Source organism: Rhinatrema bivittatum, chromosome 4 (genome assembly GCF_901001135.1).
Source record: "Rhinatrema bivittatum chromosome 4, aRhiBiv1.1, whole genome shotgun sequence".
NCBI lineage: Eukaryota > Metazoa > Chordata > Amphibia > Gymnophiona > Rhinatrematidae > Rhinatrema > Rhinatrema bivittatum.
In genome coordinates this window covers 239132351-239148926 of record NC_042618.1, presented here as the reverse complement: position 1 = coordinate 239148926, position 16576 = coordinate 239132351, and positions in this window count along the sequence as shown.

Here is a 16576-nt window from a genome sequence, read left to right as displayed (position 1 = left end):
ACCTCAGAAATCTCAACAAATTTCTAAAAAAAAGAAAAGTTCAGGATGGTTTCTCTAGGCACCATGCTTCCACTTCTTCAGAAAGGGGATTGGCTTTGTTCTCTGGATCTCCAGGATGCTTATGCTCACATTCCAATATTCCTTCCTCATCGCAAGTACCTACGCTTCATGGTAGGCCACCAACACTTCCAATACAGAGTTCTGCCATTCAGACTAGCCTCTGCTCCAAGAGTATTCACTAAATGCATGGCAGTAATAGCAGGACACTTACACAAACAAGGTGTTCATGTCTTCTCATTTCTCGACGACTGGCTCATCAGAAGTCAATCTCATCAAGGAGCAATAGCTTCCCTCAACCAGACAATTGCTCTACTTTACTCCATGGGTTTTCTCATCAATTATCAAAAGTCCCATCTCACACCGTCACATCTGCTTCCATTCATAGGAGCAGAATTGAACACCATCCTCTCAAAAGCCTTTCTACCCGAAGATCGAGCAGAAACGCTTTCCTTCCTGGCAAACTCAATTCACTCACAAACACAAGCAACGGCTCATCAATTTCTAACCTTACTAGGCCATATGGCTTCCACAGTTCATGTCACTCCTATGGCAAGGCTTGCCATGAGGGTAACTCAATGGACTTTAAGATCACAATGGATCCAAGTCATTCAACCACTGCATTCTACAATTCAAGTAACCCACCAGCTGCGTTCCTCTCTACTTTGGTGGGCGAACACGGGCATTTTGTGCAAGGGCCTACCCTTCCAACAACCAGTCTCACAAATAACTTTAACTACAGATGCATCCACCTTGGGTTGGGGAGCTCACATAGACAATCTCCAAACTCAAGGGACTTGGACAAAGCTAGAAGCAACATTTCAAATCAATTTCCTAGAGTTTCGAGCTATATGTTATGCGCTACATGCATTCAAGGATTGTCTTTCACACAAGACTGTTCTAATACAAACGGACAACACAGTTGCCATGTGGTACATCAACAAACAAGGAGGTACAGGCTCGTATCTCCTTTGTTAAGAAGCTGCACAGATTTGGGGCTGGGCACTGAACCACTCAATGTTTCTCCGGGCCACTTATCTGGCAGGCATTCACAGTGTAGTGGCGGATCGACTCAATTGTCAATTCCAACCACATGAGTGGTCCCTGAATCCTTCAGTAGCAACCAGGATTTTTCAACGTTGGGGACAACCAACGATAGACCTCTTTGCGTCACATCTGAATCACAAATTGGACAATTTCTGTTCTCTACACAAACAGAAGAACCAGCCAGCCAAGGACGCCTTTGCTCGCCCTTGGAACTCAGGCCTACTATACGCGTATCCTCCGATACTGCTCATAACCATGTCCTGTTGTAGCTTCTAGTGAAGCTACAACAAGGCAAGGGGTCCATGATACTCATAGCCCCATATTGGCCTCAATAAGTATGGTTTCCCACACTTCTAGACCTCTCAGTCTAGGAGCTGCTTCCAGGCGAATTGGATCCCTATCTCATAACTCAGGATCAGGGTCGGTTGCGCCATCCCAACCTCCAATCCCTAGCCCTAACAGCTTGGATGTTGAAAGCTTAATCTTACAACCCATATCTCTCAAGTGCTTATAGCTTCATGTAAACCTTCCACACAAAAGAACTACTCTTCCAAATGGAAAAGATTCACTTTGTGGTGCAGGCAAAAGAATATCGATCCATTCACCTGCTTCACCATATCTCTGCTAAATTACTTATACCATCTTTCAGAATCTGGTCTCCAGACTTCATCTGTAAGGGTACACATAAGTGCAATTTCTGCCTACCGTAACAAGATAACAGATGCACCGATCTCCACACAACCTCTTGTCAGCAGGTTTATGAGAGGCTTAACTCATCTCAAACCGCCAATTCAGCCCCCTGTCACTCAATGGGATCTCAATTTGGTATTGACAAGGCTCATGTGTTCTCCCTTTGAACCCATTGATACCTGTGATCTTAAATTTCTCACAAGGAAGACTATCTTCTTCATAGCCATTACATCAGCTAGAAGGGTTAGTGAGTTACAAGCACTTGTCATGTACTCACCCTATACAAAATTCCTACATGACAGAGTGGTTCTCCGTACACATCCAAAATTCCTTCCTAAGGTAGTTACGGAATTCCACTTGAACCAATCCATAGTTTTACCCACGTTCTTCCCAAGGCCTCATTCTCACCAAGGAGAAACAGCCTTACACACCTTGGACCTTAAACCGAACTGCATCCCACAGGAAATCCAATCAACTTTTTGTTTCCTATGATCCAAATAAACCGGGTAAAGCAGTGGGTAAACATACTCTCTCCAATTGGCTAGCAGATTGCATACAGTTTTGCTATGAAAAAGCAGGCCTTCCTCTCCAAGGGCGAGTAAAGGCACATTCAGTAAGAGCTATGTCAACATCAGGAGCACACATCGCTCAGTGCCAATTCTTGACATTTGTAAAGCAGCAACATGGAGTTCTCTTCACACCTTTGCAGCTCATTACTGTTTGGACAAAGAAGGACGACAAGATTCAGCCTATGGACAATCTATCTTAAAGAACTTGTTTCCAGTTTAATCCCAACTCCTTCCACATCCATCCTGCTGTGATCTTCGGCTGATTCATTTTCAACAACAATGCTTCAGTGTTACTTCACTACAAAATGACTCAGCCTCTAGCTTGCTAATCACCCATATGTGAGGACTAGCATCCTGCTTGTCCTGGGATAAAGCAAAATTGCTTACCTTGTAATAGGTGTTATCCCAGGACAGCAGGATGTAGTCCTCACAGAACCCACCTGCCTCCCCGCAGAGTTAGGTATGTTACCTTTTATTATTTTATTTTGCTAAAGCTTATTGCTACATACGAGACTAAAGTGAGACCCCTGTGTTAGAGAATATCATGGCATGCTGGGCATGCTCAGTGGCCTCACAGGGCCAGTCAAAAGTTTCTAGAAACAGACGTTTTCCCGCACTAGGGCTCTGTTACTGATGTCACCCATATGTGAGGACTACATCCTGCTGTCCTGGGATAACACCTATTACAAGGTAAGCAATTTTGCTTTATATCTAGCACTCCTGCATGCACCTGCTAATGAGAACCACCCTTGATATAGTGGGGAAAAAGCAAATATGATGAGCACTGATTGCAAAAGTTTGTCACACTGCCCATCTATAGAATAATGTACTAATTTGTAACAATTGTAAAGGGGATTTTAGTAAGATCGAAATCTAATAAATGGAAACGGAACCAGGACCATTTCATTTTAAGTTACCTGAATAACTTTCAAACAGTTAACAAAAATCACTACAAGCACGAGCCACACCTTAAGAAAGCATACAAACAAGTGAAGGCGTCCAATGTGCCCTTGCCTAAGGACCCACCAAAGGGCCTGCCCCTTAGTGGGCCCTTGGATCTTGGCTTGGGCAAGTTAATGGGTATGATAAAGTTTTATGTGGTTATAGTAGTTTGTCTATTATCACCATGTTTGAAAGTTGGATATTTTCCTTCTTTTTATTTGTATGTGTGTTTTTAATGGAGAAAATGTGGGGGAAGGCAGATTGGATACCTTCATTCTAACAATAAGAGGGTCTTGATATAACCTAACAGAGACGTTTTAGGTTATTGTAGTAGAGTTAAGGGTAAAGAATTTAGTATTAGGGTGGGTACGTCAGGAGGAGGATATTGTTCAAAATGAATTAATGCAGAATGGTGTTGATTTTTTATTTCTGAATCCTGGCAATATGTCTTTTATATTGTTCTCTTAAAGGCATATGCCTGGATGGTTTTGCTTAGTTTCATCAATCACATATACATAAGAGGGGGAAGTTGTTCTCATTTACAGATTATCATTAGAGATACAGAAAGTGGAATTTCCCATCTTACATAGAAGTCCTATTAGGATGGATAACCAGTATATTAGTAATATTTACTGTCCTCGTGACCTGCTTATGCTGGATTTTCAGGAAGTTATTGAGATTTTAACAACTTTTTCAGTTAGTTATGATAAATGTATTTTTTTTAGGTGATTAATGCATATGCTGCCAGATCAGCTGATGGCGGGATTAGAACAATTGAGGAAATGTTAATTGCCATAGGTTATGTTCAATTGATTTCCACTTAGACACAAAGTGGATCATATTTTTGATTTGGTAATGTGCCCACAGGGGGATTTTCAGACTATTAATGGGCTGAAGATAAGTGAACAATTGTGGGCTGACCATTTTTTTAATCACTTTTATGTTTAAAGATATTTTAAAATCAAAAAAAGTTATGTTATAAAACTGTTGAGTCCAACGGTAAATGTCCCTGATTTTATGGAGAAATGGGGTGAGAAGATTCAGGATTTTGATTGGAATGTGGCTGTGTTGATGACTCAGTTTTGTTATGGAACGATAGTCTTAGACAAGTTTATGATAGTGTAGCACCAGCAGAAAAAGAAGTGGAAAAAAATCAGCACCTTGGTTTACTAGTGTTTTGATTGAGCAAAGAAGAGAACTGTGTGTAGGGTTAAAACACTGGAGGCAATGTAGGGATGAGTTAACTAGGCAGGAATATAGTGTGGTGCTTAGGGAATAACGCAAAGCTTGTCAGACTGCCAAATGAAGTTTTTATTCTAATTCAGTACTGAAGGCTTTGAATCACCCAATGGAATTGTTTTCCACAATTAGGAAATTGATTGTACATTAATCTTGGAACTTAAATCTGCCAGATTGTGATCTCTTAACAACCAACAACCATTCAAGGGAACCTCTTGTTGCGTGGTTTTTTTTGTGCGGTGGCTAGCGTAGCGTCAGCCTCTGTCTTGGCTCGACCCTGTGGGCTAGCTTCCGCGTTTTTATTCTTTAATATTTGCTTGAAAACCACTTTTTTCTATTTTTCTTTTTTCTATAATTATTTAAGAATAGTGCTTTATGGTGCTCCCGTTCTGCAGGCAGACCCGATTTCTATGATAAATTCTTATTTTAAAGTGGCACTTAACTTAATATGTGCTTGTTTATTGCCGCTGTTGATCGGGGTCCGCTTCTGCTTGCCCGACATGGGCCATGTTTCTGCAGATTTGCTGCCTGCTTCAGGGGCCACGGGAAACCCTTTTGCTGTCTCGGTTCACAGGTTTGACATTCAGAAAAGCACTTAACTCCTACCAAAACATTTAAATAATCGATCAGTTCCATCTTACATTACATGTAACTAGTCCTAAAACCACTATTCAAGTATACGGTACTTACTAATGCTGCGTCCGGAACCTTTACGTGAGCGGCGCCTTCACTTTGAAATCCGGCGTCTCTCTCTATTCCCGCTTAAATGTGGCTTCTCTGAGCCAACCCCTTGGCCAATCATTATATCCTCCTCGGATCCTAGGTGCTAGCACCCTAGGGTGCTTTGCTGATTACCATAACTGATGACGTCACCTATAAGTTTGTGTGTTTAAACTTTTCTTTTGTACTAATTTCGGCTGCCTAAATTGGCTGCCTGAATGTGTGTTTTTTAATGTATTTTATGTATTTGTGTGATCTATGTTTTATTCTGAATATTCTTTATCTTGTGAGCGGATGCGTTCACTTTTTACGGACTTTGAAGAGACCCGATTGGTTCTTGCCCTCTATTTAGACGGGTTTTTTTCTTTTCTATTGCGGACTTGACAGAGAACCCCCTATGTTTCTATTCTGCTATAAAAAAAAATTTCGATATCCTATTGTCACTTTAATATTCATTCTTTGCTTCTGCGATTGTTAGCTTTGGTCGTGATCTCCCTATATAATTTGTGTAAGACTCTTCCTTTAGCGAATAGCTGTCCTATTAACTGCTTGTATTTAATGAGAGCTGCAATCTCCCTATATAGCTTATGTAAAACACTTAGCGAAACGCTTAGCGAATCTCTCTGTATAGCTTGGCGAATTTCCTTGTATAGCTTATGTAAAACACCTAGCAAAACACTGTCCTGTGTACATAATGAAATATGATCCTGCTCACATACCAATACTACCCTTATTGATCAAACATGAAACAAGACTGGGGGACTGAACCCTTTAGCCATTTGCTTGTTTATAACGATGCTATTGTGTACTGTAACCAATTACTGCCTCTCTTCGTTATTGCTTCTCAATACCTTTGAACTACCCCCAGTCTTCTCAATGCCTTTGAACTACCCCCAGTCTTTTATAGGTGAGTCTTGATGTTTACCCTACATTTGTTGTGTAATCTAATAATCAAGCATTATATTACTGTAATTCCTCTGCATTTAATTGGCTTCATTATTGAACCTTATGGAGCCCATCAGACGAGATGTTTCTCAGTGTACACTGTTACTATCTGAGTTTAACCAAAAATTGACCAATCTATCTCTCGATTTAAACCCCTTGGGGCTACTGTCCCCCATGTGTAAATGAACCGTTGTTCCATTTGCATCAGCTTGAGGTTAAGATCTCCTCCCCTCGAATGCTGCTTCATCTGGAAAATAACAGCTACCTTGAATTCTTGAATTTGATGTCCCATCTCTTGCCAGTGATCCACCAACGGCGCCCCTTCTGTGTGATTACGTAACCGGCTCAGATGTTCCTGAATCCTTGTCTTGATCTTTCGTGTGGTTTATCCAATGTATATCAGATTGCATGGGCACCACAAGGCGTATACCACATTGTTGGAATCGCTTCTCAAGCGTATCTTCAAAGTGTCAGCTTTGGGGGTTCGAGCAGCCGTTTGCAGTAGTTTAATGCAGCGTGCAAGTCTCCGGTGGGTACAACAATTCCTGAGTGCCAGAGATTTTGCCCCGGAGGAGTCTGAGCAGGCTGATTATTTGGAGGCAGTGGTAGGGTGTGGGGCGGATGCCTTGTACTATCTCCTTTGTATGTCTTCATGTACTATGGCTTCTGCGGTATCAGCCCACAGGCTTTTATGGCTCTGTAATTGGTCGGCTGATGTTTCCTCCAAGTTGCAGCTGGGTGCTTTTCCATTTCGGGGGAAATTACTTTTTGGAGATGATTTGGAGCAGCTCATTAAGTCCTTGGGGACAATAAAGGGTACAAGCTCCCGGAGGATATTCCAGAAGCTTCCAGAGGTTTTGGCCCTTCCCGGTCGCGTTTTCGGGGGCAGCGCTGTTTTCGCCAGTCTAAGCCGGCTCCATTTTGTCAAAGATAGTCGTCTGGCAGGTCGCAGACCTGGTCTCATTCCTTTCGTGGCTGTAGACCCGCCTGAGATGGCAGTGCCACAGCAGCGACGGGAGTCAAGTCCTCCCAATGAAATAGCACCGGCCCACTCCCCTGTTCCGGTTGTTGGGGGCGGCTGTCCCTGTTTTACGAGGAGTGGGTCAAAATAACGGACCATTGGGTTCTAAACATTATAGAACACAGCTACACCTTAGATTTTGCTTGTCCCCTCTGCAATCTATTTCTGGTATCACCCTGCGGGTCTCGAGAAAAGGCGCCAGGTGTCTGTTGTTGGACCTTGGGGAGGTCATTCCGGTTCCTCTGAATGAACTTTGAACCGGCAGGTATTCGATTTATTTTCTGGTTCCAAAGAAGGAAGGGTCCTTCCGTCTAATTTTAGATCTGAAGAAGGTCAACAGAGCTCTCAGAGTGCCCTGTTTTTGTATGGAGGCGCTACGTTCCGTAATTGCCTCTGTCAGAGCAGGGGAGTTTTTAGCGTCCCTCGATTTGACAGAAGCGTACCTACACATTGCAATTTGGAAGGGCCATCAGCGATATCTCCGGTTTATGGTCCTCGGCAAACATTACCAGTTTCAGGCACTTCCTCTTCAGGCTGGCGACCACTCCGCGCACATTTACCAAGGTGATGGTGGTCGTAGCGGTGGCTCTCCATCACCAGGGGATCCTGGTCCATCCCTACTTGGAAGACTGGCTCATTCGAGCGAAGTCAAAGGAACTATGCGAGGTGGCGGTCACCAGGGTGGTGCAGACACTTCACACTCTGGGTTGGATCATCAATGCGGACAAGAGCCAGTTGCCCCCTGCACAGGTCCTGGATTTTTGGGGGGCGAGGTTCGATACTCGGACCGGGAAACTCTTCCTGATGCAGGATCGGATAGACAAACTCATGTTGCAAGTTCAGCATCTCTTGTCCCTGCCAGTTCCCAGGGCGTTGGACTATTTACGGTTCTTGGTTCTATGGTGTCTACTCTGGAGTTTGTCCCATGGGCTTTCACTCATATGAGGCCGTTGCAAAGGGCTTTGCTCATGTTGGGACCCCAAGGCAGAAGCTTTTCAAGTTCCTTTACCCCTCCAGGAACCGGCCAGGTCCAGCCTAGCTTGGTGGTTGACCCACAAACCCTTGTCCCAGGGGATGGATCTGGAGGTCCCTCAGTGGACTATTGTGACAACGGATGCCAGTCTTTCTGGCTGGGGGGCAGTTTGCCAATCTCAGGCAGCCCAAGGCCAATGGACGCAGCAGGAAGCGGAATGGTCCATCAATCATCTCCAGACCAGGGCAGTCCACTTGGCCCTGCAGAAGTTCTTGCCTCTGGGTCATCATTGGTCGGTGAGTGCTCTCCAACCACGCAACGACTGTAGCATATATCAACCGGCACGGAGGCACAAAGTGCTGCCCCGTAGCGGCAGAGGGAGACAAGCTCATGGCCTGGGCAGAAACTCATCTGCTCAGGATAGCGGCTTCACACGTTGCTGGGGTAGACAACATAAGGGCGGATTTTCTGAGGCATCAGAGATTGGATTCTGGAGAATGGGAGCTGTCCGACAAGGTGTTCACGTTGATATTGCTGGGGGATTCCCCGTTTGGATCTACTAGCGACTGGAGGGAATGCCAAGGCGCCGCGCTTCTTCAGTCGCAGAAGAGAGCACGAAGCGGAAGGGATGGGCGCTCTTGTCCTCCAATGGCCTTGCGACATTCCCTCCTTGGCCTCTGGTAGGCAAGGTCTTGAGAAGGATAGAAGCTCATTCGGGAGCGGTGGTGCTGGTGGCTCTGGAATGGCCATGAAGGCTGTGGTTTGCGGATCTCCTCAACCTTGCAGTGGACGGGCCACTCCGTCTGGGTCATCTTCAGAATCTCCTGCAGCAGGGTCCAGTATTTTTCGACCAGGTGGATCGCTTTTGTCTAGTGGCTTGGCTTATGAGAAGCGGCAGTTGAGAAAGAAGGGGTATCCGGTTTCGGTGATTTCCACTCTTTTACGGGCTAGCAAAACTTCCACCTCTCTTATGTATGTCCGAGTCTGGAAGGTTTTTGACTCTTGGTGGAGTAGGTCGAATGTTTCCCCTAGGCGGGCCTCGTTAGTCCACATTCTAGCCTTCTTGCAAGAGGGTTTGCCAAAAGGGCTAGTTTTCAGTTCGCTCCGGGTTCAAGTGGCAGCGTTAGGATGTTTATGTGGAAAGGTGGACGGTGCATCCATAGCAGCTCAACCGGATGTGGATCGTTTCCTTCGGGGTGCTAAGTATTTGCATCCATCACGTCGAGCTGTTTGTCCATCCTAGAGTTTGAATTTGGTCCATAGGATGTTGTGTGAACCTCCTTTTGAACCGCTCAGGTGCGTCACTCTGAAGGACCTTGCGCTCAAAACGGTGTTTTTAGTAGCTATCTGCTCAGCTCGGAGAATTTCGGAAATTCAGACCCTATCTAGTTACGAACCTTTTTTTAGGTTTTCCGATTTTGGCGTTTCTCTTAGAACTATGCCATCCTTTCTGCTAAGGTTGTATCGGCTTTTCACGTGAACCAGTCCATTGAGTTGCCTGCGTTCCCAAATCTGGATCAGAATTCTCCACATGCTCATGAATTGAAGTGTTTGGATGTCAGGCGGACACTGATGCGTTACTTGGAGGTCACTAAAGATTTTCACCTGTCTGATCACCTTTTTGTATTGTGGAGCGGTCCCAGGAAAGGGCATAAAGCTTCCAAGGCTACTATTGCCCACTGGTTGAAGGATGCTATTGCTTCAGCATACATATGTCACGGGCGAGCAGTTCCAGAGGGTCTTAAGGCTCATTCGCTCCGTTCTCAGGCGGCGTCCTGGGCAGAAAGTCAAATTGATTTCCCCTCAGGAGATCTGTAGGGCGGCAACCTGGAAATCTTTGCATATATTTGCATGGCATTATCGTTTGGATGTTTGGGCTCCCGATTGAGAGAGTTCTGGCAGCGGTGTGCTTCGAGCGAGGATTACTATGTCCCACCCCATGTAAGGCAGCTTGGGTACATCTCAGCAGTCTGGGCTGATCCGGATACGTACAGGGAAAGGAAAATTTGTTCTTATCTGCTAATTTTCGTTCCTGTAGTACCACAGATCAACCCAGACGCCCGCCCAGTTTTTTGATTCCGCTCGACAGATTATCAGGTTTTTTCCTCTCATACTATAACAGGATGAAAATTTCCCATTTTGTACATAGTTGAGTCTCCTAAATTTGGTTTAACCATTTAAATTTTTGGATTCCTGTTACCACTTTAATTCTGCTTTGATATTGTTTATACTGAAGGGGCTGCAGGTGGCATATCCTACTTACAGGGGTGTCCTGCAAGTTTTTCTCATCTCCATCTGCAGGAAGGGAGGCATAACCTAACAGCTGGGCTGATCCATAGTACTACAGGAACAAAAATTAGCAGGTAAGAACCACTTTTCATTTATCTTTGCTGATGATATACATGGAAAAGAAAAGCATGAATGTGTTGGGGGAAACAAATTCAATGGTATATCCAAGACATATTAGTCTCTGGTAATGTGGCTCCACTTTTTGTAAAAACATTTGTTCTAGGTTTTCCGGCACCCTCTGTAAATTCTAATATTTAACCTATCCTCAGGAAGTCTCTGTGGTTTTGATTCATCTTAACTCAAGACTAGTCTTTCACGTATCTTACCAAATTATCTCTTTGGGGTCGATGCAATACAGTACCTGCTCAGGCGAGCGCACTGTTTAACTCACAGTTGGACGCGGATCATGTAGGCGCAACCAAATCCCCTTATGCAATAAGAGGATTAGTGCCTCCACAACGCGTGTCTAATGCAGCAGGAAATTAATAGCGCTCGTCGCATGTGAATGAGGCTATTAGTTATTCACTCCCAATGCAAAAAAAAAAAAAAAATGGGCGTCCAATATGCACACTTTTGCGCTCAGTGCCCCAAAAAAATTGTACAGAAAATACTGCTTTTCTGTACTTCCTCCGACTTAAGATCATTTTCCTATCTTCTCCCTGCTTGACAGCGTGAGCAGTGTCTGACCTGCCCTAAGCTCCCTCCCCCTGAGGGAGCTTAAGGCAGATCAGGAGTGAATAAATCAATATTAGAGCGTCTGGTCCTTAATATTAATTTATTCACTCCTTTTCACTGACATTTGTCAGTGAACGGACCAATCGGCAATAAGTGAAGGAGTGAAAAAAATTAATATTAAGTGCCTGACCCTTTAATATTGATTTATTGACTCCTTCTGACCTGCCCTAAGCTCCCTCAGGGGGAGGGAACTTAGGGCAGGTCAGACCCTGTTCATGCTGTCAAGCAAGGAGAAAATGTTTTTCCTAACTCTCGGGCCGATACAGTAAGGAGCGGTAGGAAGAGCTGCGTTAGTGCCGGGCGCACCCACGTTTGCCATACGCACAGTCCGGCTCACCTACCGCTCGATACTGTATTTAAATAGCTTGCAAATGCAAGCCGTGTCCAAGAAGCGTCCGTGAAACGTTAGGCCCGCGCAACCCATTTTACTGTATAGGCGCTTTATACAGTGCCTATACAGTATCCTGGGTGCGCTGGTATGTCATTTCAAATGACAGGTACCAGGAAGTGGATGGTCCTCTCTCCCTCCCTCCCTCCAGAAGCAAGGCGCAGGGCAAAAGTTAAAACAAAAGTGAATAAAGAGTAATAAAAGTAAACTTACTGGCGGGAGCCGGCGGGCGCGCGTTCGAGCCGGAGGGAGCCGGCGGCGAAAGCGGCCTCCAACAGCCCCTGCCGGCGGCGAATGAATGCACGCCTGTATACGCCTGTGCAATTTGGGCGCTCAAGGCGTGAAGTCACATGTGACGCCAAACGTCGCCCAAATTGCACAGGCGTATACAGGCGTGCATTCATTCGCCGCCGGCGGGGGCTGTTGGAGGCTGCTTTTGCCTCCGGCTCCCGCCTCCCTCGATGAACGCGCGCCCGCCGGCTCCCACCAGTAAGTTTACTTTTATTACTCTTTATTCAATTTTGTTTTAACTTTTGCCCTGTGCGTTGCCTCCTTTTTCGCTTTCGTTACTTCGGGAGGAGGGTAGAGAGGACTGGGGCTGCCCCGGAGACCGGCACCCATGGACGCGGCCAGGGCTGGGGGAAAGTTTGCTGCCTACCCTTACCCCTGCCTCTAACGCAGGGGTAAGGGTAGGCGGTTAAACGCAAGGCTAAACTGCAGGTTAAAAAGGCGATAGTCGGGCGTGCGTTACTGAATGGGGGGGAATAGCTAATCCGATCGTTTACATCTCATATACATGCCGCGGGCGGAAAGGGTTACTTGTTGATTTAAAGAGGCGGTAAGAATGGGTTAAAGGGGATAGTGGATCGCGGGTTGGGCTAACGCAGCCAAATTGTGAGTAAAAGGCGGGTTAGAAACAGGGTAACCGCGGCCGCACTTTACTGTATTGACCTGTTTGTTATGTTCCCCTGACTTAATATCGCCACGATAGAAGCTTAGGATAGGTCAGGCACAGGTGCCGGCAATCAGCGTTGGTTTTCCTAACCTGTGGATGTGTGCCCGTTAGGAAAATGGACGCTGATAAATTCAGTGTCCGTTTTCTTAACCGGCGGACAACTGCTGACAGCAGAGCTTTCTCGAGTACATGCTATCAAGGAGGCGCTAGGAGCACACAATCGCTCCTAGCTCCTCCTTGACAGTGTGAGCCCTAATTTAAATATTACATTGCTCTCCCAGGAGAGGTGCCTGGGGGCACGTTAGGAAAGCGGGCGCTGAATACTCAGCGCCTGCTTTCAGCGCACTTTTTTTTGCATCGGCCCCTTTACAAGGCATTTGCAGAGATGCAATTTGAAGCAAGAACCAGCAGTCTAATGCCCAAGTCATAGAAGTCTTCTAGCTGCTATTGCGCTAGTGATCTTTAAGAACTTACAAATTCATTAACCTTTTTAAAATGCTAGGCAGTTGCGGATTCAAGCTGTGCAGTCTGTCCTCCATTGAAAAGCTGCAGATTTCTGCTTAATAGAGCTCTTTCCACCCTACTCATGCAGATGCTATCCACACAGATAGTAGATGGGGAAAAAGGTGAAGCATAATTCCTTACATGCAGTGCCTCCATCGTCAAGGATAGATGATTTCCTGCTCAGTGGTGAGAATCTGTCAGTAGCCTGTGTCTTAAACCAGATGTTACTTTACCTGTGGGGAAGGACCATTCTGAAAGTAGTTTAATCTCCAGTTCTGCATAGAGTGGAATGGCTATGGATGCCTTCTGTGTCCCTCTCAGACCTGAAGGTCATGTGGGAGAATTTTTCATACTTAAATTTCAACTTAGTGAAACAGACGGATTATTGAGACTTCCTATTGGTCAGAATTTTTTTTTTTCTTTAAAGGCCGAAAGGCTTTGTTTAACTAGCCTAAGGATCGGGAGGGAGAAAACCCTCCAGAGGCAAGACTGCTGACAATCACTTTGTCCCAGCAATTGGAGAGTTAAACAGCAGAGAGTCCTTGTTTTTACACATATGCAGCTGTGCAGAACCTGTAACTGCTTAAGAGCACTCAAGATGGCAGCATTCCAGACAATGGGAGAAACCGCTGTTAGCTGCTCTCTGGAAATATCTCAGAGCTTGGAGAGTTAATTCTATGCGACTGTGCAGAGCCTGTAACTGCTCGAGAGCTCTCACGATGGCAGCATTCCAACCACTACGGAAGAAACAGCTGTTAGCTGCTCTCTCTGCAAGTTTAAAATATACTTATGCACTAGGTTCAGGCTAGTAAGACCCCCAGATTGATTGTAAGCTTGTTCTGTTTCATGCACTTTGACATTTTGCAGACTGGTGCTGAGAGAAGCCTGACACTCTGATAGAGGTATTCTATTTAGGAATAAAAATATTTGGAGTACCTGAGTGTTTGCTTCTCCAAGATAAGACTTCCATTCTTCATAGAAAGGGTGGTGGATGCCTGGAATGCCCTTCTGGCGGAGGTGGTGAGAATGAAAATAGTAATTGTATTAAAAAATGCATAGGATAAACACTGTGCATGCCTAAAGACTAGGAGTTAGAAATGAAGAAAAGGGTGCATGGGGGTAACCTGCATCGAGTAGCAATTACTACCTTTAATCAATTAGCCTTGATGCTTGTGATGCAATGTCACGCTCTCCTTTGATGGTGGGGGGAAAAAAGGGAATTGGATTCAGAAGACTGCCAATGCTGGGCCCCAGCTTTTACGGTCTGAGGTACTGTTACACAGATATTAGGTATAAAGCACAGGACTGCTTCTCGGCCAAATCACATTCAAGCAGCATTGTCTGAATTATCAAGAAGGCTGCTAACCCCATAAAAATGTTGCTAGCGGTATGTTTGTTACAGGTTTGACAGTTGCTTGGTTTGATTGTAAATATTGCTACACTTAAAATAAGGCTTGGGGATAATCTGCATGGAAGGGCAGTTGCTACCATAAGAAATTTGCTGGGCGGACTGGATGGACCATTTGTTCTTTTTTTCTGCCATCACTGCTGTTACTAACTATTCTGCTGGAAGAAATATTGTATGCTAAAAGATTAGAAATCAGACCTGTATACTCTAGGAATGTGTGTAATTAACTAGGATGATCTGCATAATTATGCATTAGATAATTGTGTGCAATGTAAAAGCTGGTGCTCTGGTTGCACGCCATCTTTTATCTGTTTCTCTATTAGATTTGGGGTTCTCCATAAGAAAATTATTATTTACCTGCTAATTTTCGTTCCTGTAGTACCATGGATCAGTCCAGACAGTGGGTTATGTCCCCAATCCAGCAGATGGAGTCAGCACAAGCTTTGAGGGGGCGTATCCATATATACTACTACCCCCTCTGCAGGAGTTCAGTATCGAGTATATCAAAGCCCGAGTAGAAACCCCCGAAGGATCAAGTTTGTGGAAACAGATAATGAAAACAATTGTAACCGCAACAAGTAACTGCAAACATCCTACCAACTTGTAGGGAGCTGTGAAAAACAGCGAAAAGAAACAACTGTGAAGACACAGAACACTGCGAGCAAGAAGTAACGCAGAGCAGAGCAGGATCAAGAACCCAAACGCGGTGGGCGTCTGGACTGATCCATGGTACTACAGGAACGAAAATTAGCAGGTAAATAATAATTTTCTTTTCCCTGTACGTACCTGGATCAGTCCAGACAGTGGGATGTACCCAAGCTTCCCTAAATCGGGTGGGGTCCTGCGAGGCCTGCTCGGAGAACCTGCTCGCCAAAGTGTCCAGAGACTGAAGAGGCGAGGTGCAGACGATAGTGCCTCGAGAACGTGTGTAACGATTTCCAGGTGGCTGCCCTACAAATTTCCTGCGAGCATACCGCGCGAACCTCCGCCCAGGAAGCCGCCTGAGAACGTGTAGAATGCGCTATGATTCCGGGTGGGAGAGTCCGACCCGCCCCAATGTAGGAAGCAGCAATGCCGGCCTTCAGCCATCTGGCAATGGTAGCCTTCGAGGCCTGAGACCCCTTCTTAGGACCGGCCCAGAGTACAAAGAGATGGTCAGAGGTTCGGAACTCATTTGTAGCCTCCAGATAGAGGCGCAGAGTGCGCTTGACATTCAAGAGACGGAGAGACTTCGGCTCTGAGGAAGAGAAGGACAGCAACTCCACCGTCTGGTTCACATGGAATGCAGAAAACCACCTTCGGAAGGAAGGAGGGAACGGTGCGAAGCGAAACTCCAGAGTCGGAGAAACGGAGATAGGGCTCTCTACACAACAGAGCCTGCAGCTCCGAGATGCGTCGAGCGGAACAGATGGCCACAAGAAATACAGTCTTGAGAGTGAGATCCTTTATCGTTGCGCTGCGCAGCGGCTCGAACGGTGGTCCCTACAGGGAGCGAAGCACAAAGTTAAGACTCCAGGAGGGACAAGGGTCCCGTAACGGAGGACGCATATGCTTGACACCCTTGAGAAAACGAGCAATGTCAGAATGCTGTAGAAGAGAGCCCCATCGCTCAACAGCGAGCCAAGGGCGGCCACCTGAACCCGTAGTGAATTATAGGCGAGCCCTTTTTCCACCCCCGCCTGTAGAAACTGAAGGATCTGAGGTACAGAAGCCTTAGCGGGTCTCGTGGCCTGGCTGGTACACCACAGCTCGAACACCTTCCAGACTCGAACATAGGCCGATGTCTTTCGTGCCCGCAATAGCGTGGATACTACCGCCTCCAGGTAGCCCCGACGCCGGAGGCGGCGCCTCTCAAAAGCCAGGCCGCAAGACAGAAGAATTCTGCCTGCTCGAAAAATACCGGGCCCTGATGTAGGAGCTGGGGGAGGTGCCCCAGCCTGATTGGCCCGTCGATCACCAGCTGTAGCAGGTCCGCAAACCAGGGTCGCCTGGGCCATTCTGGGGTGACGAAAACCACGGTCCCCTGATGGCTTTCTATTCTGCGGAGCATCCTGCCCACCAGGGGCCATGGTGGAAAAGAAAGATATGGCGGCC